We start from the raw sequence: 27,345 nt of genomic DNA, 5'->3' as shown, positions 1-27,345 counted from the left end.
TCTTACAGCCTCATCAGTGGCTTCCAATCTCAAATATTCCCATTCGTGTCTTTAATTTAATTTTTTTTACTGTGTTCATCCTCCCTTTCCCTACCTCCTTGTATGTTTTTATAGTGACGCCATTTGCATCCAAATTCTTTGATATGTGGAAATGCATATTTTGCCTGCTTGTCTGAGGAGGTTGTTGACTCATCTCTTCATTCTTTCTGTCTGGGGGAGATGCACCCTTGTGCTTTGCTTGTGTTTCCCACTCTGTCCCCCAGTCTACGAGGACTCTATGTGGTAGTATCATTTCTCTCAAACACTGCATTCTCTAGCAGCAGTGAGTGCTCTGGGCTGAAAAAGAACATTAAACATCACCAATGATTTGACTAGGACACAGTGTGCTGGGCCAACAGAGGGTCACACAAGGCAGGAAGAAAGCCCTGGCTCTTGTCTCTGGTCCCTTGGCCACCAACAGCCCAGGGCCCATGCGCACACGTATCAGGCAGTCTCCATGCATAGAGAGGGCTGACCTGGGCACACAGAGGGTCCTCAGGGATATTTCACTCTTCCCTTTTATCTGCCTACAGATGATCCACTTTTGAGATTACCTGGGAGAGGGCAGCAGCCGCTCGTCCATCTGGCCTTAGCTTCGTCATTGGTTTCTTTCCTCGCCTTTGGCACCTGTCTGTGGCCTGCAGCCCAGCGGTGGCAGGGAGAGAATTGGGAAGGAGAGCCACCGTATCCCTGGGCAGCTATTTCTGTCAACTGAAAAGGCCATTTAAGCAAAACACTTAATTACCTTTCCTCTTCCCTGCCACCCCTGGGAAAGTATGAGCCAGTCAGATAATGAGCTTAGAGCGAGTGAGCAGCTTGGGAGGGCAGAGATTTCCATCCGACTGAGGAGTGACCTCCTCTGATCCCATCATGAAATGGGGAGCACAGACAAGAGCAAGGGGTGAAATAAACAGGCTCCTCTGCAGCATAGCTTCATTATCTCACCTGTCACGTTGCAGATTCCTAGAACATTAGAGAGCTCTAATTCACAGGTAAAGCACCCAGGCCTGGTCTGTGATGAGCCAACTCTGAAATGGAAGCTACTTCCACAGCACGGTGCTGTGCAAAGAGCTCTAAGCTGAGCATCTACCCTGCATGGCTGTTGCCAGCTGGGAGGTTTGGGCAACTCACTCAACCCTCTGGGCCTCAGGTTTCTGACAGATAAAAGGAGGACATTGGACTTGAGGGTTGCTAAGGCACCTCTAAATTTTGTAAAGCTAGAAAAATTGCTTTGGGTGGAGGAGAGTTGGGAAAATAGGGTCCCCTCCAAGCTGGGAGCCTGGCTGTAACTGGGGGAGGCACTGTGGCTGCATTCTGCACCAGGTTCCCCTTGGAGATGTGTGTCAGGCCAGGGGAGGATGCCCTCCTGGGTTTGTCAGAACCAGTTGTTGGGGTCCCACCCGCAGAGACACAGCCTGCCAAATGAAAGGCATGGAGAGCCACTGGCCTGCAGGGAGAGCCCCACATCCACAAAGAGCTCACGCCAGCCCTGTCTGGAAGGGGCAGCAGTTTGCCTGCCTCTGTGGCTGAGCTCACTGGGTGTCTTTCTTGGTTCCCATCCATTTTGACCTCAGTGAGTCTCATGTTTTCTGTTCCCTCATTTGCCCTGCTTGGACCTGGCATCTGGCCGTGCTGACCCAACAGAGGACAGTGGCCATGGAGTGCTCCCAACTGCAGCTGCCAGGCTATCCCCACTGCTGGGCCCCATCCCACCCCTGGAATGTGACATCCCACCCACATTTTCCCTGTTGCCCAGGCCTCCTGTCCACCCTCTGGAGTCTGGCCTCACCTTTGCTGGCTGGACCGTGCCATCCGGCCATGGCCTTGGCCTGGGCTGTGACCTTGTGTTGCCTCCTGGTCCCTGCCTGGGGAACCATCAGTGAGGGGGACTCAGAGGCTGGGACGGGCAAGGGGGATTGAGGCCACTGCACCCTGTGGGAGACAGATTGGAGGACTGAGAAAGCCACTCCGTTTAATTCATTCATCAGTCATTGCCAGCTATCCTTAGGTGTGGAGGTTATAGCATTGAACACACAACAACTCCACCTGCCGCGGTGGCGCCTAGTGCTGGGGAAATAGAAGAGGACCAAAATAAATAAGCCAAAACATTTTGAAAACCTAACAAACTAAATAAGTAAAACGATGTTTAAAATAAAATGAATATGTGTAGTAGAAAGTACCCACTAGGATGGGAAAAAATAAAACCATGAAGGGTGACAGAAATCCCCAGAGTGAGGATGGGGTTTGCAGGGTTAGACAGGGAGATCGGAGGGGTCCTCACTGAAAGGGAAATTTCAGTGAAAATCTGAAAGACCCAGGGAGGGAGTCATGCTGAGATCTGGGAAAAGAGGACTCTAGGCAGAGGGAATGGCACATGCAGAGGCCCTGAGGTATAATCGTGCTGGTGAGCAAGAGGGCTGGCCAGGAAGCCCGTGCGACCTGAGCCAAGGGAGGGGCAGGCTAGGAGATCACTCTGGAGAGATAATGGGGATGTGTGGCGGAGAGCAGGTGGCCTGGGTCTCTGCAGGCTGCTGTGAGAGTTTCCCTCTGAGTGAGTTGAGGGCCATTTCAGGGCTTTGACAAGAGGAAGTCATTCTCTGGCCACGCTCACAGGTTCACTCTGACTGTTGACACGAGAGAACACCAAAGGAGGACCAGGGCCCTGATGGATGCCTGGCTGGGAGGCGGCTGTGATCACACAGATGAGGCATTACACGACTTGGCCCAGGTTGGTGATGGCGGAGGGGGTAAGAAATGGCTGGACTCTAGATGTAAAGGTGGATCGACATGATTTACTGATGGCCTGGATGTGGCATGTCAGAGAAAGAGTGGAGACAAGTATGTTTTTGAGATTCTTGGCCTGAGCAACTGCAGGAAAGGAGCTATGGTTAATGGCAAGGAGTGGGGTCGACCAGGAGCTCAGGGCTGAATGTGCTCGTTTCAGACGCCTGTAGGTCATGAAATGGAGGGGTGCGGTCTGCAGTGCATGAGAGGACAGTATAATTTGGGTGCCCACAGCAAGTAGATGGTATTTAAGGTTGCAGGATGCAATGAGATCACCACTGGAGTGCAGGTAGAGGCTAGAAGAGAGAAAGGTCAAAGGCTGAGCACTGGGGCCTTCAGCATGAGGAGGTTGGAGTGACGAAGATGAGAGAAAGCTGGGAACGAAAGGCCCAGATAAGAGGAAAACCAATGCTGTGTGCTGCAAGGTAGATGTAGTGTTTCAAGGAGGAGGGAGTGGTTATCCATGTCAACTAAGATAAGGTCTAAAATGACAATTGGGTATAGCAAAGTGGGGGCTATTGTTGAGCCCCATTTTCTGCATGGAAAATTCATTTATTGGACTGAGGATCCTGGCCCCTAGCTTTAGCAACAGGGATGAGCATGTGGCCCAGGTCTGGCTTACAGGGAGCTCCTGCCCGGTCACAGAGATTGGTTCAGAGATGGGACATGTGGCTCAAGCTGGGCCAATTAGAGTTCTCTCTGGACACAGTGATTGGTTTAGAGATAAGCATGTGGCCCAGGCTGGGCCAATTAGGGTTCTCTTTGAACATTCTATCCTGGAGCTGTCAGGAAATATTGGCTCCTTTCTCTGGAGTTGCTAAGTGTTAGGATGCAAATCTTGGCCACTAGCAGACATCCTACATGTCGGGTGGGCGCGCCATTCCTAAGACGGAGAGAGAAAGATCCCTGACAATAACATTTGAGGCTATTCTGGCTCCAGTCCTGCCCAAGGCCTGCTGCTCTCTTGGACTTCCATATTTCATTTCCCAGACAATAAATTCTCTACTTGAAGCTGGTTTGAATCAGTCTCCTCTCTCTTGCTTCCAAAATGTCCTAGCCAATTGAAGGAGATTTCTCTGAAGCCAGCTGCTCAATAGTGGGAGGCGCTTCCTCAATAGTTGGAGTGCAGCCTCCTACATGAAACCTTATGGAGCAACCCCTGGATTCAGGACTATTTTTAGCTGCCGCAATTGCCTGGGGAAAGCCGCCGCCCCGGGCACGACCAAACAGGGTCAGCTCCCTATCTCCTCCTGCAGCAGCCTCTGACGCAGGCCTGGAATCTGGGGCAAGGTAGGGTTGCGACCAGAGAGGCTGGGTGAGGGTATCAGATACCACCCGTGATCCAAGAGGTGGCATCCTGTGGGCTGCCAGGGATCAGTACTGGGAGTTCCCCAGGACCTCATGACAGCCAAGCAGGGAACTGCTGCAGGCTTAGAGGGTGACAGGGTCAGCATCTGGGGAAAGCAGACCAAGTAATGGGAGACCAGGGTAGGGGAAGCTGTTGCTAAAACAAACTGACTAATCCTGCCAGATGATGTTTCTCTGGCCTGGAGCTGTTATTTAAAGGGCCAGCCACACACAAATGGCAGCGTCTTAAAGATACCTGGTGCACAGGCCCATTCATGCTGGCTTTTGGCTTTAGAAATCCAGTCTGCCACCTTTGGGTGTCTTCCCGGTGGGTTAAAAAGGAAAGCACTTGGTTTGTACTATTTGGGTCCACATGCAGATAAACAGGTTATTCAGCCTGCCTCATCTCTCTCCTATACCTGGGCAAATAAATGCATGAGTCACCCATGGGAAGAGCTCTGAGCTTCTCACCCTGCACACTGATAAGGATGAATTATGCTCCAGTGATCATTTCTAGCCACCTACACTCAATAAACCAATCAAGGCCTCATAGAGCCTTGGAATATCTGTGCACCAAAGGACTTGGTGTAAATCCCTTTTGTCCAAAATCATTACCTCATTGCTTGCTTCTATTTCAGGGTTTCTTTTGTTCTTGGAGAAGACATATGTTTCACACCAACCCTTTCATTATCTAACTGTGGTTGAGACTTCCTTCCAATCATATAGTTTACTCTCATCATGGAATAGAAATGATACCAACTCAAAAAACCTCATTAAATGAAGTGCCACACAGTTGGAATTTGTAGCATTTGACAGATGCTAAAACGAAATTTACTTGTTGCTCAGATAATTACATATAGTGCATATTACTAGACTAAACATATTTGTAGGAAGGGTGAATTTAAAGTGTTTAAGAGAAAAACTGTCTTAAACACCCTCAAGCACTTTAAAATGTCACGTTGCACCCAAATAAGCCAGGTACACATCAATCTTCTATAGTTACAAAAGCAGGTCTTCCAAGATTTCTGGCAGGCAGTGGTTGTTTAGCCTATTTTTAATTTACTGCAATAAAACTACATAAAAACTGTATCATTCACCCTTTTTGCTAATTTACTTCAGTCTTCCCCACAATCAGTCTGAAAAGCAATATTCTACTTCATGACTTTACCCTTCAGTGAGGTGTATTCTTGGTGCCATAATTGAATTCTCCTTTCTAAATCACATAAAGCAAATGTTTCCCAAACCCTTTCTATACTTTCTGTAGATGGGACACAAATTGCAAGAGAGAAATACTGTGGAGACTTGGAAGCAGACAGGCCTTCCCTTCTGATGAGAGTGGTTTTGTTCTTCTGGCTGTTGTGTTTTTAGACTCATGATCTCTATGAAGTGAGCAGAACCAAGCCTCTGGTATATTGGTCAAGGGAGTGTGAGCTACTACAATAGGAAAGTCCTCACATCCTAGCAGCTTTCATACTAAAAGCATGTATCCTGCCCGTGTAACTCTCCAAGGCCAGTCATTCTGGCTGGGCAGCTCTCCTCCATGATGTGGTTCAGAGGCCTGGACTCCTTACGTGCGTGGCTCCACCAGGCTTAACATGTGGCTCCCAGCACAGTTCCAGGAGTCTCTTTCTGGTTGGCTGGGGGGAGAAAAGCCCATGGAGGACTACACAGGGCTTTACGGTGCAGACTTGGGATTGGTGCAGACTGATCAGCTCTGCTCATTTCACTGACTGAGTGAAATGACTGAGTAGGACTGACGTTGGACAATGGGCACACCTCCCTGTAAGGGAGGTTGGGAAGTATCACTTGGCCGTGTGCCCAGGGTCTGGGTAAAGAGGCAGTAGTTTCTGCCTCCTGTGGCCATAGTCAAGAGGCTTTTGACTCCAACAGTGGCCAAGTTCTTACACCAAAGGTATTTAAAAGTACTAATTGGGGTAGGTCCCAAAAAACTGAGTAAATTTGGTTAATTTCCCTTTTTTTGTTATTCAGTTTTGATTCTCTATTTTTATGTCATTGATTTCTAGAATGGAATTAAACATCTTAACATCTTGGTCTCCAATAATATCTCAGAAAAGCTACATGGAATCTATAGCAAAAGAAGTCTATTTGACCCTGTTTTCTTGTAAATCTTCGGAAAGTGACAGGCTTCACAGCAAAATATTCTAGTGGTCTGAGGCAAACAGGATCATGATTGGTCTCTTTCTTTCTCACTCTCTCTAAGACCTGAATATCAGCGAGTGCCTGACTCATAATTCAGGACATTAGACTTCACATAGGCCACCCTGCTCTCTCCACACCTGTGAATCACCTCCTTTCCTTGGGCTGATGTGGACACAAATCTCAAGCCCACCACGTTGCAGCTGTGAAGTTCTGGCAACTTATTTAACCTTCCTCAGGTTAAATTATTCCTTAAATTATTCTCCTTGATCCCTTAATCTGTGCAAAATCAGATTAACACTTCTCATTTCTTGGGATCTTGAAGGGTTAAGTCAGATATTGAAGGAGAAATCACAGATCATGGTGCCTGACATCACCTAGACAAGCAATCCCTACCGGCTTCCTTCCTGCTTTGCTCCACTCAGGGAAAGGTAAAGCGCCAGGGTCTTTGTCGGAATAGTGGTGCCTCTGCTAGTGGAGCTACTCTCCTCCCCCACACCACAGACTCTATGAAGACCCAACTGCAGCAACAGTTCTTTCCATTCAGGCAGAAATCAGAGAGTCTGAGGGTGAGGAGGGAGTAGGAGCCAGACAAAGGCACAATTACCCCCACATGACTGCCTACTAAGAATTCTGGCTGCAGAAAAGGCTCTTCGGCAGTTTGTTTTTGCTAGTTCTGCTCCAAGAACCCAAGAGGTAAGGCCTTCAGTCAAGAGGACAGCCCACGTCTCATTGTTCCAGTGTAAGTCAACTTAGCTAACCTCTGGCATTTTCTATGCTTCACCTCTTCTCTCGTGTATTTTCTTCATTCATAAACAGCTATCTACTCCAGTTAGCACAATTTCTATTGATTGAGCCTGGCTAAGCTTAGCACACTTCACACACACACACACACACACACACACACACACCCCATCCAAGGAAAATCTGGCCTCTAAATGAAGGGTGGGTTTGTACTCTCTGTTTCTTAGGCCATGCCTGAGTACATGTTGGAGGAACATGAAAATCACTTCCACCAGTTCTCCTGAGCTAAGTTTATGAGAATCAATTATAATCCTTAAATCTTCTCATTCTTATATAGGCTTATTTCATACTTAGTTCTGGTATCCCACTCTGAGCCAGTCAGAAGAAAAAAAAAAACCTTTGCATTTGTGATACTGCACAACTGTGCAGCAACCAGGATGGTATTCTGGGATAAATCAGCAAAAGCCTTGGCTGTTTCAGTCGTAATCCTAAAGATCAACAGAAGAAATTGCTTGAAGTGGGTGGATAAAATTCTTAGAATAATCCTGCTCAAGCCCTCTAGAGTTCTTTTATGATACCTTTATATATTTCAGCCTTTCACCTAGAAAGATTCCAAAGCATCACCCAACCTCATGGGCTGTGCTGTAAGGAAGGAGCATGACCGCAGCAAAAGGGCTTAGACTCGAAAACGTCTTTTGAAGGCGTGTTGGGAGAAAAGGTCCCATTGAGGCTAATGATAAGTCTGGGGAGGCGCTTTAAGAAAGTTTCTATGGAAAACAGACACAGTAACTTTTCTCTGTTGAGAATGTCAGTCAAAGTGTATGACCTAGCTAGACATACAGTATATGACCAAAGCGTCGACCTAGCTAGAAACTGTTCAGCAGGCTGAACTGCAGTGGGGCATCCTGCTGGTGAGCTTATGACAGGTGCATTTTGGCAGGCAGGGCTGAGGCTGGTGTGCAAAGTCATTGGCAGTTGGCAGTGTAAATTATTGAGGGGGTTTGATGGGATTGTGCAGGACAGGATGTGTATATTGCATGGATCAAGACCAGAGATGGAGACGTGGCTGGTGTTTCAGAGGCACAGGAGCCAGAAGCTGGGGCTACAGCTACAGATCATGCTATTTCTTGACAGGAACCTTTCTTTTACGGTCTCTCTTTTTCTGGTCCAGAATTTCACAAAAAATATCAAAAAGATACCATATGTGGAAGTTACTTCTGATTGACCACCGAAATCTGTTCTCCCCATTATCCATAAAAATGGAGGGCATGTACTTTTTAAATTGAGGTGGAATTGACATGCAATACACCACAAATGTGGAAAGTGTACAGTTTTCTAATTTTGACATATGCCATACTACCATGAAATCATCACTGCTGTCAAGATAGTGAATATATTCATCATTTCAAAAAGTTTTCTCCGGCACCACCCTGATCCCCTTTGCTTCTGTCTCTCCTTGCCTTGTCCCTTCTTTGATCTGTTTTCTGTTATAATAGCTGCATTTTCTAGAATTTGATATAAATGGAATTATATAGTGTATATTCTTTTTTTGTCCTGGCTTCTTTCGCTTGGTGTAATTATTCTGAGATTCATCCGTGTTCTTGGTGTGTTTCGAAAGTTCATTCCTTTTAATGAATGAGTCATATTTTATCATATAGATATTATACAGTTTATCTGCTCATCTTTCAATGGACATTTGGCTATTTCTGGGCTTTTAATATTACAAATAGAGCTTCAATGAACATTCATGTCTGAGACTTTGTGTGGGCATATGCTTTCTTTTTTGTTGGGTAGATATCTAGGGGTAGAAAGCCTAGGTCATACAGCAGCTGTACATTTAACTTTTTGAGAAACTGAACACTGTTTTCTATTTGATTGTGCCATTTTTCATTCATACATTAGCAACACATGAGAGTTCTAGTTCCTCCGTACCTTAACCAAAAATTGATGTGACCAGTCTTTGTAATTTCAGTCATTCTAATAGATGTGCTGTAGTAGCTTGCATTTACAAAATGACTAATGATGAATGATGCTGAGTGTCTTTTCACATGCTTATTTGTTATCTATCTGTCTTTCTTGGTGTAAGTTCAAATCTGTCCACTGTTTTTGAATGTTTGGTTTTTTTTATTCCTGAGTGTTGAGAGTTCTTTATACATTCTGGATGCAAGACCTATATAATATATATATATATATATCTTGAAAATAGCATGAGGCTTGTCCTTAATTCCCTTAATAATGAATGTGTCCCAGCACTTTGGGAGGCCAAGGCAAGTGGATCGCCTGAGGTAAGGAGTTTGAGACCAGCCTGGCCAATGTGGTGAAACCCCATGTCTACTAAAAATAGAAAAAATTAGCCAGGTATGGTGGCGGGTGCCTCTAATCCCAGCTGCTCGTGAGGCTGAGGCAGGAGACTCACTGGAACCTGGGAGGCGGAAGTTGCAGTGAGCCGAGATGAAGCCACGGCACTCCAGCCAGGGCAACAGAGCGGAACTCCATCTCAAAAAAAAAAAAAAAAAAAAAATAGTGAATGTATATTTATTCTTCAGCCTCCCTTGCCAAGCAGTATGGCCATGTGACCAAGTTCTTACTCACAGAATGTGAGTAGAAGGGCAGATGTGAAGTATGCTACTTCTGGCTTCAGTCCTTGAAATAGTGTGTGTGCTTCTCCAACCTCTCTTTCATGCCCTCAAGTGGATGATACAGCTTTGATCATGCTGGTGAGGACAGTGCCCTGACAATTCCAGAATGACCTTGGCAGTAGGATCACTCACCTTTGGGCTGTAGCATGATAGAGGAATAAACCTCTATCTTTTAAAAAAATCACTGAATTTTGGAGTGTCTTGTTTGTCCTTAGCAGCTTAGTCCTTACCCTAACTAATAACAACGAGAAAGACATTCCTTCTTCCTCCTTCCTTCCTACTTTGAGCACTTTCCAGCAGGACTTTAGGTGGGCCTGAGGAGGAATTCATTTTTCTATAGAATAGAATAAACATTTCTTGAACACCCAATCAGGTACTGTGCTATGTAATCAGCCTGCAAAGAGGAAAAATGATGGTCCAGTGAAAATCTTTGGATTTTGGTTCATATCTAGCCAGCCTGAAATTATAGAGCTGATCATTCAGCAGTGTAGGGATTTTGTTGAGCTTAGAGGAACCTGAAAAAAATGCAGAAATTTGGCTTTAAATTGGTATTTTTCCCTTAATGTTCTGCAGAAAATCACATTAACATGAACTGCACTTTAACCCCTCAACCTGTGAACTGAGAACAAGTGTCAATGTCTAAGTGTCCACAGCGCCCCTTCTCACCCCTTATATTCAGTACTAGTCTTTCCAGGTTAAGTGGTATCATGTAGTTCCCATTTATTTGAGTTATTATCCAGGCATGGACTCTACCAGACTTAATATAGTTCAACTAACTTACTTCTCTCAAGAAATAAATCGAGGTTTACAGATGAGAAAGCTGATCCAGAGAGGTTAACAAGCGTGCCCGAGGCCACAGAGCCCGCTAGAGATGGAAGCAGGGTTTGAAACCAGGCCTGACAACAAAATCTGAGCCCCATTCCTACAAACTCTGCTGCCTTTCATGGAAGCAGCTTTAGACTTGGACTATTCAGAGTATTGCTTTAGGAGTTTTCTTTTCATGGGAGAAATAACTTCACAGACTCTGGTCGTGTTTTTATAGCCTCCTCAGCTGCAGACTTGATGACCAGACTCTGTTATTCAGAGGAAACTGTGTCACTCCCTGCCTCTTTATATTCAAGCATCAACATGTTTGGCTTTTGTTTTCAATTTTATAAAACAGAACTCCAGCTTCACAATGATCACAAAGTGACAGTTGATCACTGGCAAACAATTTAGAACCCAGTTCCTGACTTTTACACAAGCTGAAGTCACGGTTTCTTATTGGATTCCTCCAATGCCAGCTTGACACCTTGGTAACAGGTTTCAGCCATATCAAACCAGGGGTAAAGGAAAGAGGCTCTTTCTTTTTCTTGCTGTTCCAGATCAGATAACATTGCCTGATTAGTTCCCCTGCCATGAATTTGCACCGCACATACCCATATGCCAGTCCTTTGCTACCAGGCCATCAGCTGTATTGCTTCCTGCACAATCATTCATATTTTGCCTCATGCTTTCCCTTCTCCACCTCTGTTTCCGGCTCCTCCCCACGAAGTAGCACAAATGTTTGAAAAGAAAATGTGACAACAGGTAAAATTTATAGGAGTTTCCTGGCCCACACAGAAATAAGAACCACAGGCATCCCCAAAGGAGGGATTTCCTTACCCAGACACTGAGCCTCTCGAGTATGCCCTGATTCGCTCACACGGGAGTACTCTAGAGAAACCGGTTATCTTTTTTATGGAATCAGAATGTGGAGCTCCTGTTTGGGAAGGGTGGCTTTCATAAATGCCAGGGGGATTATCTAGTTGCAGTTACAGAAAAACCAACCCAAACTGGCTTAGTCAAAAAAGGAATTTGTTGACTCACAGAAAGTGAAAAGAGGAGGGCGAGCTTGAGGCATAGCTCCATTCAGGGCTCCAGCATATCTGTAGCACCTGGGCATTTTAATCTTTATTTCTTTGTTTTGCCTTCTATTATGTTGATTTCATCCCTGAGTTTTATGGAAACTAGAAGGGTCTCTGTGAACCCATTCATTATCTTACGTTTTAGGTCATAGTTTCTTCTTCAGAAGATGCAGTGAAAAATGTCATTGTGCCTCATTGCTTCTGACTAGGTCAGGTATGAACTATGAACATCGGTGGACAGGGAAATGAGACTTGCTGATGGCTTAAACCTGGGTCAAAACTCCACCCCTGGAATGCCACTCCATGGAGTCAGCTTAATGTGACTGCATGAAAATCCTGTACAGTTACAAGGAGGATACTGGGAATGTTCACTGCAGTGGGTTTTGCCTTCTAAGAAATAATGAGTATGTGTCTACTGCACAAGCCAGCTGCACACCTTGAAATAACCAGTGCCTGCTCACATAAAATAAGAATTTACACCCAAAGCCAGGCGTAGCGACAGGGTTACTTACTGATTTAATCTCTAGGAGCAAAGGCAGTTTGCCAAAATGTTGATGTAACTACATCAGTATAGAAAACTTACTCCCGAGTTTCTCTAAAGTCAATAGGAAGACCCCCCTACATTCCTTAAAACAGGAAGATCCTCCACTGGTTTGGTCTTGAAGCCTTTTGCAATAAGCCTTTCTCACCTGTTTTCATCGAGAGCTTGCTTTTGTTTTTATTTTCTGAGAGGACTATGGTATTGAGTGATAAGGAACTCCATGGCAGGATCTGGCTGGTTCTGGATGGAGTAGAGTTTATGGCAGAAACTGAAACTTGTGGAGTTTCTAGAAGCATTTTGACTGCATTCGTCCACAGGCCAAAAGAAGTGCCCTTATGTTGTTCTTTCTTCCAGTCATTCAGCTTCTCCACATGTCTTTCTAAATACATGTCTGCGATTAAGTTATTCATTCTTCTTACAAACACCTGACTTTAAATGTTCAACCCTCTAACCACTGAACAATTGTTAGTTACTACGAAATTACTCAACACTATGTTATTATGTGATTGCTATGCATTTCCTTTCTTCAAATATTTTATTGTTTATTGTGTATCAGACTCTCTGCTAAAGCACTTTATGTGCATTATGTCGTTTATTCCTCATAACTATGGCATCAAAACTATTATTATTCCCATTGTTTGAAAGATAAAACTTAGGCCTAAAAAAGGTTAAATATCTTGCTCAAGGTCACACAACTAGAGCTAGAGCCAGAGATCTTAAAACCATGCTAGGTAAGTAAGACAAAGGCTTTGCTCTTGCTCCCCTGGTGCAGAACAGGAAGACAGACCTATAAATAAATGAGTGCATTGAATGTTATATTAGCCATGATAATGATCTACACAGGAGAAAGTGAGGAAGCGAGAGAAAGAGAGAGAGAGAACAGCCATTTTCCTGGCGGGGGGTGAGGGGTGAAATGGCTGTTGGTAAAATTTCTCTGGAGGAGGCTAAGCTGAGTTGCATGAGAAGGTATTTTTCAGCTGGAGGGTGGTGTTGAGAATAGCATTACAGAGACAGGGACCTGTGCACGTCAAGCACAGAGACAACTAGAAGCAACACAGGACAGTAACATTGCAAGCTGTTTGGCCTGGCTGGGGCGCAGGGTTCAAGAAGGATGGACACAGGAGAAAACGGCAGGACCCAGTCCAGGTAAAGCCTAGTGGGGGTGAGGAATTTGATCTGAGAAAATGGAGGCATTAAAGGGTTTGAAGGAGAAAGGCGGCATTCATTCCAACATTCATAACCAGTAATTTAAAAACATACCCAAGCTTTATTTTTTGAGCTTTTTAATTGTATAAGATACATAACATAAAATTACCATTTTAACCATTTGACGTCTATAACTCAGTGGCATTAGGTATATTCACAATGTTGCACAATCATCCCCCCATCTGTTTTCAGAACTTTTTCATCGTCACTAGTAGGAACTCTGTACCCATTAACCAATAACACCTCATTTTTCCATTCCGCAGCCTCTGGTATCCTCTCTTCTACTTTCTGTCTCTATGAATTTGCCTATTCTAGGTATCTCATATAAGAGGATTTATACAATATTTGTCCTTTTGTGTCTGGCTAGTTTAACTTAACATAATGTCTTCAGGTTTCACCATGTTGTAGCATGTGTCAGAATTTCATTCCTTTTTAAGGTGCATGATATTCTATTCTATGGATATAACACATTTTGCTTACCCATCCATCTCTTGGTAGACATTTGGGTTGTTTCTGCCTTTTGATTACTGGGACCAATGCTGCTATGAATAATGGTGTACAAGTATCTTTTTGAGTGTCTGCTTTCAATTTCTTTGGGTATATACCTAGGAGTGGAATTGCTGGATCATATAGTAATTCTACATTTAACTTTTTGAGCAACAGCCAAACTGTTTTTCACAGAGGCTGCGCCATTTTACACTTCAATAATGAAGTATGAGGCTTCCAGTTTCTTCACGACTTTGCCTACAGATTTTGATTCTAGTTGCCCTAGTGGTGTGATGTAGCATTTCATTGAGGTTTTGATTTGCGTTTTCCTAATGACTAGTGCTGTTGAGCATCTTTCCATGTACTTCTCAGCTATCTGAGTATCTTCTTTGAAGAAATATCTATTCAAGTTCTTTGCTCATTTTTTTTTTTTTTTTTTGAGACAGAGATTCAGTCTTGTTGCCCAGGCTGGAGTGCAGGGGCACAATCTCAGTTTACCCCAACTTCTGCCTGCTGGGTTCAAACAATTCTTCTGCTTCAGCCTCCTGAGTAGCTGGGATTACAGGTGCCTGCCACCACGTCCAGCTAATTTTTTTTTTTGAGATGGAGTCTTACTCTGTCACCCAGGCTGGAGTACAGTGGCGCAATCTTGGCTCACTGCAAGCTCCGCCTCCCGGGTTCACACCATTCTCCTGCCTCAGCCTCCTGAGTAGCTGGGACTACAGGTGCCTGCCACCATGCCTGGCTAATTTTTTGTATTTTTAGTAGAGACAGGGTTTCACCAAGTTGGCCAGGCTGGTCTCGAACTCCTGACCTCAGGTGATCCACACGCCTCGGCCTCCCAAAGTGCTGGGATTACAGGCATGAGCCACTGTGCCCAGCCATAACTAACATTTTTTAAAGGACTGATATGTTCCAGCCACCAGGCTGATCAGATTTGTAGTTTAGAAATACAGTTGTCCCTCAGTATCTGTGGGCAATTGGTTCCGGGACACCCGCACGGGTACTAAAATCCACAGATGCTCAAGTCCCTTATGTAAATGATGTGATATTTGCATTTAACCTATGCACATCCTCCCGTATGCTTTAAATTACTTCCAGATTCCTTATAATACCTAACACAATGTATTAGATAATGTAAATAGTTGTTATATTGTATTTTCTGGGGAACAATGACGAGAAAAAAGTCTGTGTATGTTCAGTACAGATACAATCATCTTTTTTTTTTTCCCCTGAATTTTGTGATGCTTGCTTGGTTGAATCCATGTGAGTAGTACCTATGGATACAGAGGGCAGACTGTACTGCTCTGGATGTATTTGAGAGGGGCACAAATAAAGGTTTTTGCTGTAACCCATATAAAAGGTGAAGGGAGACTGAATTGAGTCAGGAGCAGTAGGAGTTGAAACCAAGGAGCAGATGCATTTTCAGTTCTATATAGTAAGAGACATCACTGAATCACTGATCCTATTACGTTGCTCCCATTTTTTTAATCTCTTGAACAAAATGAGTTAAGAAAATTTGTTTTTTGTCTTATTTTAACCACAGTGTATTTTATTTTGCAGGTGCAAGAATCAATAGGCAAGCTTTCTCAGAAAGCTAAGTAAGGGTATAATACATGGAGTGAATTCTTTGGTGTGGAACACGTTGCAAATAAGGTAGTCTAGTTAGATTGGCATCTTTAGGTGAAAAATTTGGGGTTGTGTATTGGAAAGCTTTTTTGTTGGTAAAATTGGAGATGACTTAAACATTCATGAATATAAAAATGATTAATAGATTATGAAATACTGGGCAGTAGATCAATACACATGGCATGTTGTGACATGGAATAATCCTCAAAATACATTGTTAAGTAAAAAGTGAGACCTAGAACATAACATACAGCATGATCACATTTATGATAAAAACAGTCTTTTTTATGTGGACATATTTCTAAACATATGGATGAAGATTAGGAGTGTATTTACACATTGGGAAGGACGTAAGGGGGTAAAAGTGGAGGGTAACTTTGTGTTGTATCATCTGTATTGTTTTCAGAGTTTACCAAGAGAGTATGTTCATGTGTTCACTATATTTTTTAAAAAGTGTTAGTGCCAGTCATGATGGCTCACACCTGTAATCCCAACACTTTGGGAGACCAAGGCAGGTGGATTGCTTGAGCCCAGCAGTTTGAGACCAGCCTGGGCAACATGGTGAAACCCTGTCTCTACAAAAATAATTTTAGAATTAGCCAGGTGTGATGGTGTGTGCCTGTAGTCCCAGCTACTTGGAAGGCTGAGGTGGGAGGATTGCTTGAGCCTGGAGAGGTTGAGGCTACAGTGAGCTATGATTGTACCACTGCACTCCGGCCTGAGCGACAGGGCAATACCCTGTCTCAAGAAAAAAAGAAACAGTGCTAGTTCCTAGATCGATGGCTATAAAATGCCTTTTCCATTTGCTCCTCTACCTGTGCCCTTCTCTATCCCACCTCCTCCCAAGACATTTCTACTCCACAGTCCCTGGGGCATGAGCATCATTCTCCAGAATGCCCCTGTGGATCAACGGAGGTTGCCCTGGAAAACAAGGGGAAGCAAGTGTACACATTCTCAATGTACAGTAATGTGAAGAACATCACAATTTGTGCTTTTTAAAAATGAAAAATGCCAATGACACACAACATTTCAGGGGAAAGTGTCCACGCAGTGGTATTTGTGTGTTGTTCCTGCCAAATTAGCCAGAAAGTTGGGAGTGTTCCATTATTTCCATACATGTCCATCTGTAGTTTTTCTGCAAAAGCCAGGCTGGTGCCACACATGGCTGTCATAACTAACACGGCTGATGAGCATTCCGTGACTCCAGTCTAGTCATCAAACACACACTGAGCACATGCTGTGTGCACAGTCCTGAGTCAGGAGCCATAAACGGGGGGGTGGGCAATGATGTTCAACCTTGAAAGGAATGGGTCACGAGAAGGACATTAACACATTGATCTGTGACATGAGGGGGGACGAAATAATTTCTCCCGCACCCTGACCTGTATTGACTGCACTTTCTCATTGATTTTTGTAGCACTAATTCTATTGTAATTTTACATTAGTTTGAATATCTTTTTGTATTAATTATCAGACTGTTCATTCCATAATGGCAGACACTTCATCTACTTTTGTCTCTTCAGTCTCTGACATAGTTCTTGGCACATGGAGTGTGCTCAACAAATATATATTAAATAAATGGCTCCTAAATTATATATGTGTGTGTATATATAATGTGTGTGTACATATATAATTATATTATATAATTATATATGTGAGTATATATACTTATAATGATATATTGTATATTAGTTGATATATTATTATAATGATCATTATTATAATGATATATTAATAATATATCATTATAAGTACAAGCCATAGCTATGAGAGCATAAGCAAAAAATCCACAATAGTTCAAACTATTTTTTAAAAAGCTACCACTTCAGGGCCTGGCACAGAGGTTCATGCCTTGTAATCCCAGTGCTTTGGGAGGCCAAGGTGGGAGGATTGCCTGAGGCCAGGAGTTCGAGATCAGCCTGGACAACATAGAGAGACCATATCCTAAGTGAATTAATGCAGGAACAGAAAACCAAATACTACATGTTCTCTCTTATAAGTGGAAGCTAAACTTTGGGTACTTATAGGCATAAAGATAGCAGCAATAGACACTAGGGACTGCTAGAAGGGGGAGGGAAAGAGGGGGGTCAAGGGCTATAAAACTAACTATTGGGTACTATGTTCACTACCTGGGTGATGGGATCAACCATACCCCAAACCTCAGCATCACACATATACCCTGGGAACAAACCTGCACATGTACCCCCTAAATCTAAAATGAAACTTGATATTGAGAGAGAGAGAGAGAGACCTTATCTCTACACAAAATTTAAAAAAAAAATGAGCTAGTGTGGTGGCTAGCTCCTAGGGAGGCTGATGTGGGAGGATTACTTGAGCCCAGAAGATCGAGGCTGCAGTGAGCCCTGATTGCACCACTGCACTCTAGCTTGGGTGACAGAGCAAGACTCTGTCTCCAATTAAAAGAGTGTATATAATATACATATATATATGTGTGTGTGTGTATATATACACACATATCAAAAAGCTACCACTTCAGAATCAATAGCTTCTTCAAGGCCTTAATACAGTTTCACTATGGCTAAGACTCCAGGGTGGGAGAGCTGTGTGAGTTAGGTCCACTAATCATATCTCCTCAAGAAGGAGAGACACACACAGCAGCCGGCACTGTGCTGGGTGCGTGGGAACCTCTAACTGGTGACCCTCAAACTTGCAGGGTATTCAGACAGAGTCGCATACATACCCCTTAGGGCTGATGAATTAGGAGATATTTATAGCCTCCCCCGACTCCTCTCAAGACCCATTCTCAATTCCTGCTCCCTTCACTCTCAGCAGATACCCTCATCTCATGAGTCACTGGGGACGCTGAGGTCATCAGTGTGCTTTCTGGTAATTTCCCAGTCTTCTACAATTTATACCCATGTCCCTCCTCCAAGCCAGGCCTCCAGCCAGGGGAGTTAAGGTGGCCTCCTTGCCACACTTTCTGGCCCTCCCAGAGTTTGCATCCTCTTGTCCTGTGCCCCTTCCTTCATCTGCTCCCCACACCCACACCTCCCGGTGTCTCTCGAATTATTCCTTCTGTTCCTACTGATGCCCCCTCTGCCTAGGAAGGGTATCCCACTAATGATCCTTTTCTAGATTTCTACTCCAGCCTGAGACTCTGTCTTTCGTTTCCATTTGTCCCTCTTCCACAGTGCAGACTGAGGAATTCTTTTTTTTTTAGATGGAGTTTCATTCTTGTTGTCCAGGCTGGAGTGCAGTGGCACGATCTCAGCTCACTGCAACTTATGCTTTCTGAGTTCAAGTGATTCTCCTGCCTCGGCCTCCCAAGTAGTTGGAATTGTAGGTGTGCGCCATCATGCTTGGCTAATTTTGTATTTTTTTAGTAGAGACTGGCTTTCACCATGTTGGTCAGCCTGCTCTCGAACTCCTGACCTCAAGTGATCCACCTGCCTTGGCCTCCCAAAGTGCTGGGATTATAGGCATGAGCCACCGCACCCAACCAGAATTCTTTTTACAATGTAGGTCATAGGCCATCCCCAGTGCACCAGCTCTGACTTCGCTTTCCAACATTTTGAGAAATCACATCAGACTGTGAGTAAGAGTGACACTAAATCCTTCTACTTTTTCCTTTCCTTCTTTCTCTCTCTATTCCTTCCTTCCTTCCTTCCTTCCTTCCTTCCTTCCTTCCTTCCTTCCTCCTTCCTTCCTTCCTTCCTTCCTTCCTTCCTTCCTTCCTTCCTTCCTCTGTTTTCCCTTCCTTCCTTTTGAAAGTAAATTATTTGCATACTTGAGTATTTATCAGCAGTCACACTTTCTTTGGTGCATCTTATAGCAGATAGGACACATCAGTGCTTGAGACATCTTGACCCTGTGGCTGGGCTTGTGTCTTCCTCTGCATCTCATGCACCTTGCCTTGTGTTTCTGCTTCCTCTCACCTAGTTCACTTCTTGTTCTCAGTTCTGCTCCCAACACTATACCCTCATTACCACTGTCAACATCTGCCCTATCCTTATCTGTTTCTTCTCCCAGTGTTGCTCTTGCAAGTCCTCTGACTTCCCCACCACATTCTCGAGGCTTTCCTTTTTTCTTTCTTTTTATTTTATTTATTTATTTATTTATTTATTTATTTATTTATTTATTTATTTATTTTTGAGACAGAGTCTCGCTCTATCTCCCAGGCTGGAGTGCAGTGGCGCGATCTTGGCTCACTCCAGCCTCTGCCTCCTGGGTGATTCTCCTCAAGTGATTCTCCTCCAGTGATTCTCATGCCTCAGCCTCTCAAGTAGCTACAGGCATGCACCACCATGCCTGGCTAATTTTTGTATTTTTAGTAGAGACAGGGTTTTGCCATGTTGGCCAGGTTGGTCTCGAACTCCTGACTTCTCGTGATCCACCCGCCTCGGCCTCCCAAAGTGCTGGGATTCCAGGCGTGAGCCACCGTGCCTGGCCTCTTCAGGTTTTTCTTGAATGACTCCTTTTCTCTCTCCTTGGCTGCCTCGTGTTCTGCCTGCCCCTGAGGCCCTGTCCTCAGGGTTCTGCCTTCTGCCTATGGCTTACTTTCCTATCTCTGCAAGCTTCCTATGGGATATTTTCTGTGTTTTGTGTGCATCTCTCATATCACATGCACTCCTCTTATTTTAGTGTTATCCTCTGGGCCTTCTAGAACATTGGCCCACCACTGAGGCTTGCTTGCTGGGCTACAGTCATGATTCCGAGGAGGATTATATTGTGATTTTATGAAAGTTATCCTTTTTGTTTTATTGTCAATACTGTTCCTAAGGGCAACCAGCATTTTGATGACATTTTTCAATAAAGCAGCAGTCTTCAAGAATTTCCCATTGTTTTCCCATCTTCCACCCCTCTTCTTGCTGATGTGAGGAAATGCTCCTCAATTCAGAGGCCTGGCAGGGTGTGGTGGCTCACGCCTGTAATCCCAGTACTGTGGGAGGCCAAGGCAGGAGGATCACTTGAGCCCAGGAATTCAAAATTAGCCTGGGGAACACTGGGAGACCCCATCTCTACACAGAATTAAAAAATTATCCAGACATAGTGGTGTACATCTGTAGTCCCAGTTACTGAGGAGGCTGAGGTGGGAGGGTTGCTTGAGCCCAAGAGTTCAAGGCTACAGTGAGCCATGATTGCACCACTACCACACTCCATTCTGGGTGACAGAGTGAGACCCTGTGTCTCTAACTTAAAAAAGAAATAGAGATTTGAAGGAGCACCTGTGAGTCTCAAATAGTGTTCTCTGGTTGGGGCCCTTCCTCTTTGATCTATGTAGACAGCTTCTGTAGGTGCACCCTCTTCTCTCTTGCCCACCTTCATTAAGCCTCTTTCAAACCTTCCTGCTCCTGTCCACAGAACCAACATCCCGCTCTTGACCTGTAACTAAGTACATTTTGGGCAGATTCTGTGAGCCCAGTTCTATGCAGTGGAGGTAGCAGTAAAAAGAGAAAGGCCTACCCTGGAGGAAAGTCCATTTATGAGGCCAATGTATCTTTACCAGAGAAAAGCATGCAACTGTGTGTTTTGTTACAAATGGAGATATTTTTCCAAAGTGCGTTCATTTCTTGTTGCCGCTGTAAGAAAGTATCTGACAGGTCTGAAGCCAGAAGTCTGAAAACATTTTTACTGGGTGCCGAAATCAAGGTGTCAGCAATGCTGGTGCCTTCTGGAGGCTGTAGGGCAGAATCAGTTTCCCTGACTTTTGTAGCTACTGGAAGCCACCAGCATTCCTAGGCTTGTGGCCCCTTCCTGGCATCACGTTAACCTCTTACTTCCATAATCATGTCTCCTACTTCCTCCTATGCAGTCAGCTCTCCCTTGGCCTCTCTCTTGTAAGGACATCATAATAACATTTAGGGTCTACCTAGATAGTTCACGATAATCTCCCCAGCTCAAGTTCCTGAATTTAATCACATCTGCAGAGTCCCTTTGGCATATAAAGTGACACACACAACTTCTGTGGATGAGCATATGGATACCTTTGGTTGTGGGGGGACATTCTTTAGCATACCATGGTATCTTACACCAAATTTCACCTGCCCTTTACCTACCCAGTCACATATCTTTGTAACACTTTCTTGAGTTTTATTCTGACTGTAGACTGCTAGGTAATAAGACATTTTCCTTTAAATACATGCAAACACACATACAAGTTGACTTTGAAAGTCAGCTTTCAAGGTGTACTGACACATCTTTAAGAAAGAAAACCAATTTAGAGGGTGTGGTTTCTGTTGTCAGTGCTTTTGTTTAATTTCACGCACACACACACAAATCACACCCTGCCACTCTTATTTCCTCGTTCAGCCTGTTGAAAGAGAGCCCCTGTGAGGGCACATCAAGGTGTCAAGGGAGGTGTCCAAGTCGTGGAAAGACATTGCGCTGGCTTGCTCAGATGCGGGTGAATGGCCACCTCTTTCTAGTCTCTGAAGCCCCAAAGCCCAGAGTGACCGATGCTTTTCCCCGTGTGATCTGTCGGCTGCACGTCCCGGTTCATCTCCGGCTTTCCTGGCTCCTCCTTTGCTTTCCTCAGCTTCACCCGCTGCCTTCAACACCCAGCTGGAGAGATTTTCATGAGGCCTCTGTCCTCTGTCCACTTCCCCACTCTGTAGCATTTTTCTTTGTTAATCTTATCCCCTTATAGAGCTTCAACACTCATCCATGAAGATGCATTCTAGACCCACGTTTCTAGTGTAAAATATGAAAAGTAAATATTCTTTTGACAGTTTCCTAAGACCCTCTCTTATTTCTCTTGGTTGAAGATGTTTGAAGGATGACACTTTGATTTATAGACCTTATATATTTTAATGGCTCATCTTGGTTGAATATTTGGCATGGTAATTCTCTTATTCCAAGCATGCATCCAAAACAAATCTTACTTAAAAGAAAAGCTACGAAAGATGCATTCTAAACAGATGCATTTGTTAGTCAGCAAATTACACTAACAAAAATTTGATTTACAGCATTAAAGTTTAGAAAACCAATGTAAACACAGCTAATGGGTCCATTCATTGCTTCTCACTTATAACACCAATGGGGGTTTGATTATGGTGCTCATGTAATGAATGAAATCCCACTTCCCAGCTCACGCTCTCACATAAAATAAAATAACACCATGAACCATAAGTATATGTTTGCTAGAGAACAAACCATTTTCCAAATAGAATTGCCTAGTTATTGCTTTTAGGTCAAATATCTCAAGTCTCTGGGAAAATCTAGCCCAGTGAAATGGAATAATAAATTCCAAGTGAAATGAGAAGGCTTTCCTCCATTGAAGTCTATAATTTTTTTCGTGTGCAGCTATCCTCTGTTCATCATATTATATATTACCAGTAGTTTTAGCACTTTCTCTGGGTTGAGTTCTTTTTGTCTGATTTTTACACTTATTATATTTATTATAAGGAATGGGAGCAGTATAGTATTGGGTTTCAATTCTGAAGTAAAAGTTTCTTACTACACTCCTTCTAAGTTCCAGTTCATTTGCTAATTAAACGCTTGTCAAGTTTAGGAGGAATCAGATACATATCTTCTGCTTCTAAATCTCTTCAGAAAAAAAAATTACAATCTACTTGGATACTAGAACAATTATCTATATTGCTTGTTCTTACCATAATTTCTTTGCCTTGTGGAAATTATTGTATTCAGTGGTGTAAAATGTTCGTAGTTTTAGGCCTCTATAAACCATACGCTGTCAGATTTCCTTTCATTGGCTTTTTCTAATAGCTTCTAAAACCATGACTACATTTTAAACACATGGAGATATGTTGTCATGAAGATATGTTTGTAAGCACACCAACAAAGCCACAGAGGAGACTTGTCTCTTTGAAAGTAGGCAGTGATTCTTCGTAGAATCTGTTTGTTCATTCACTTATTCCTTCCCCATTTGCATACCTGTTCATCGCCCACTTACTGAGTGTTTAGTGGGCAGTACCCTTTGCTTTGCTATAATAATAATATAATTTATTATAACTTAAATAATATCTATCATATCTAATGATAGATATTACTAAGCATAGAGTTTGCTTTTCATGAGCCCATAGTCTAATACAGTACTGTTATAAAAAATTATAACTAAAAATAAATGTGCAAGGCCAGGCATGGTGGCTCACACCTGTAATCTGAGCACTTTGGGAGGCCAAGGCAGAAGCATGGCTTGAGCCCAGGAGTTTGAGACCAGCCTGCACAACATAGCTAAATCTTGTCTCTGCAAAAAATACAAAAATTAGCTGCGTGTGGTGGTGCATGCCTGTAGTCCCAGCTACTTGGGAGGCTGAGGTGAGAGGACTGATTGAGCCAGGGAGGTAGAAGCTACAGTGAACCATGATCCCATCACTGCATTCCAGCATGGTCAACAGAGCGAGACCCTGTCTCAAATTTAAATATGTGTGTGTGTGTGTGTGTATATATATATGTATATATAAGTATATGTATATATGCAAATAAAATCTCTCTGTTCATTAGACCATGAGACCTGTGAGGCAGAAAGCTCAACCTATGTCTTTGCTTTTGTAGATGAGTAAGATCTGTGGTCTGATCTTGACCTGGATTTGAGCCTGGATACTTTGTGTACTAGCAGCATGGTCATTACCAAGTTACTTATCCCGTTTTGCCTCAGCTTTCCCCATCCTAAAATGATGATTGTGGGAGTGAGTGGATGGTGGGGGCAGTGCAGATAATAATATTACCTTGCAGGGTTGTTTGTAAAAACAAAGATGAATATAAAGTGCCTGACACTTAGTAGGCATTTCACAAATGTTAAATGAATACATACCCTTGGAATTAACAGAAATGAAAGACTACTCCCAGCTTGGCTGAACAGGGAGGGCTTCTAAATGTTTTATCTGATCTCAGAGAATCTGGAGGGAAGCACACTTTTGAAATAGAAAATCATCCTCCCCCCCTTTTAAATGCTTTCTGATTTCTTTTTCCTGTTGTTCAGGCGGGCATACACAGTTTCTATGATCCTGCTCTAATCTTTACTTACACCTCTTCCGAAGGCAGCATGCCATCCGTGACCCAGGCTGAAGGGAAAGAATTTCCAGCAGCCTCAATGCTTGAGGAATGGGGGGCACTGTGGATTGCTCAAGGGGAAGGGGCTGGCGGGATGCTAGACGGTGGCAGGTGGCTATTTTCACGTAGCAGTCAGCAGCAAATGAAAGAGGTGTGTGTAGATCATTCTCCCTAGAGGCCGTTCATTTCTCTACAGCTGAAAGAGCAATGGGTTGATCCAAAACAGGACCAAAAGTTCAAAAGGATTATGACAGATCAGTCAAGCACCCCCAAGTTTATCTGGACAAAAAAGCATAAGCACCCTCCAGTGTTGACAAAGCTCCAACATCTGCAAAGGCTGAAAGGGGAGGATCTGAGCTGTGCTAAGAGGGCTGTTACATTTCCCTAAATGCATGAAATGGATCCAAATTAAAATGAAGTACCTTTTACATTGGTGACACCTTTCTAACCTTAAACTAAGATGGAAACTACTCTAGGCATGATGCAAGTAAAAGTATTTCCTGAATTATAAGCACCTAATTATGATTGTCCCATAAATATGAATGGCTGGTTGGGCACTGGTTTCCCTCAGATCTCTTACACCCTTTTTCACCTTCCCCCTTTTACGTTTCCTCCTCTGTCTTGGCCCATCAGTGCCCTGATTGCCCGTGCAGTGTGGCTGATACAAGGCTGGTACCACTGCGCTGCCTTTGCGTCCTCCCTTTCACTGCTCTATTAGTTCAAGCTGAGACTTTTTCTCACACATCCTATCCAGCCTCCTTCCTTCTTCCCTTACATCTTGCATCTCCTGTCCAGTTAGATTAGAAAAATTGATATTAGTTTTTCTACCAAGAGTTGATGCTGTGGAATGAAATAAGGAATACAGAGTCCCTGCCTTTACTGAGTTTAAAATCTAAATTAGAAAATAATTTATCTCTACCTGTGTCTATCTATGTATAAACTCACCATGAAATGAAGCAAGGTGTGTAACCTGGCATGACTCAAATAAAGTTACCCATTTGTTACAATACTGTAGCAAAAGTCAGTTTTACAAATTTGTCTCTTCTTTCATTTATTTATTCTTTCTCTCTCCCTCCCTCCTTCTCTGTCTCTCTTCCTTTCCTCCTCTCTCTCCCTTTTAAAAGAACCATTTTGTAGCATTTGGTCTGTTGTATGCTTTTCCCCTATTTACAGTTTATGATTATGTTTATTTTTCAGTTACACATTGGTGTGGAAAAAAAATGCATGCATGCTGGGTGGAGACCTCTTTGTCTCTCCTTAGCCTTTTCCTTTTCCCTGTGAAATCAGATATTCACAAGAAAGGGCTAAGATCACAGCACGTGTTAGCAAATGTACTGAGTAGCCTGTAATCTCTCTCTCCTTCTGTGCTTCCATTTCCTGACTATCTAACATATCAGGGAGTGTTTTTCTGCAGTGCTGGCAGGATCAAAAGTCAGGCAAAGACGATTCGGGTTCCATTTCTATTATGATATAATTGTCCTATCTGCATGATAATACACACATATATTCCTGCTAAATTATCTACAGCCTAAGCATTCATTCATGCCCCAGAGAAGATGATGAATGTGCCAGATGCTTACATTTGTGGTAAGATCACCAGGATGGGTGGAGCAGGGCAGCTTGCCAACTGTTTGGGTGGCTATTTGTCAGGAGAACGAGTCATCTCTGCAGCTCCTGCTGCACCACCCCTGATATTGGTTTTAATGTGCTCCACTGGAAGAAGGCCAGAGCCCCTACACCAAAATTTAGGCCCATTTAATGCAATGGTATATTTCCCATATTACCCTTTTCCTCCCTGCACGTCCCCGGCTCAGGCATTCTGTGCCTGTTGCGGATGATCTGCATTTCCCTGAGGCATGGTCTGAGGCTTTGTTCTGAGAATGGGACTCCTGTTTTATATTTTACATTTGGTCCTTGAAATATTCACCATAGCGCGTTCGTTACTGGGCTTGGGTCAGGACTTAGCTTAGAAACTGTATGATCTAATTTTCTTTATCTTTTTTTTTTTTTTTTTTTTGACGGAGTCTTGCTCTGTCTCCCAGACTGCAGTGCAGTGGTGCAATCTCGGCTCACTGCAAGCTCCGCCTCCAGGGTTCACACCATTCTCCTGCCTCAGCCTCCCAAGTAGCTGGGACTACAGGCGCCCGCCACCACGCCTGGCTAATTTTTTGTATTTTTAGTAGAGACAGGGTTTCATCGTGTTAGCCAGGATGGTCTGGATCTCCTGACCTCGTGATCCACCCGCCTCGGCCTCCCAAAGTGCTGGGATTACAGGCTTGAGCCGCTGCGCCCAGCCGATCTAATTTTCTTGAAAGTGATATCATTCAACTATTCCTGAGCTCTTAAAGTTAAGGGACCCTCTAAAATTATCATTATTATTATTATTATTATTATTATTATTATTATTATTATTATTATTGAGACGGAGTCTCCCTCTGTCACCCAGGCTGGAGCGCAGTGGCACGATCTCGGCTCACCACAACCTCCGCTTCCCGGGTTCAAGTGATTCTCTTGCCTCAGCCTCCCAAGTAGCTGGGATTACAAGCGTGCACTACTATGCTTGGCTAATTTTTGTATTTTTATCAGAGACGAGGTTTCACTGTGTTGGTCAAATGAAATACTCAAAAAGCTTGTGCCAGCAGACCAGGATTTGAAATTGGTGCTTGAAGGAGAAGAGAAAGACAGGAAATGCTCTGCTCCCTCCCAGCACTGGGAGGAGCACAGGGCTGCCCATGAGTGGGCCCAAGGCCATGCCGGAGCCATCTGCGAGGATTTTGGTGGGGGCCCGCTGCTCTGCAAGCCTCGTGATGTGTGAGCTGCTGCGTTGCCATGCAGTGGGCAGGAAGGGGGCTCCGGCTCCTCCTCGGGTGGCTTTTGTGTTCTTGAGATAGACTGAGCCGGCTTGACTTGGGAT

This window comes from Hylobates moloch, unplaced genomic scaffold (assembly GCF_009828535.3).
Source record: "Hylobates moloch isolate HMO894 unplaced genomic scaffold, HMol_V3 SCAFFOLD_9, whole genome shotgun sequence".
NCBI classification, from domain to species: domain Eukaryota; kingdom Metazoa; phylum Chordata; class Mammalia; order Primates; family Hylobatidae; genus Hylobates; species Hylobates moloch.
This window is presented reverse-complemented; position numbering follows the sequence as displayed.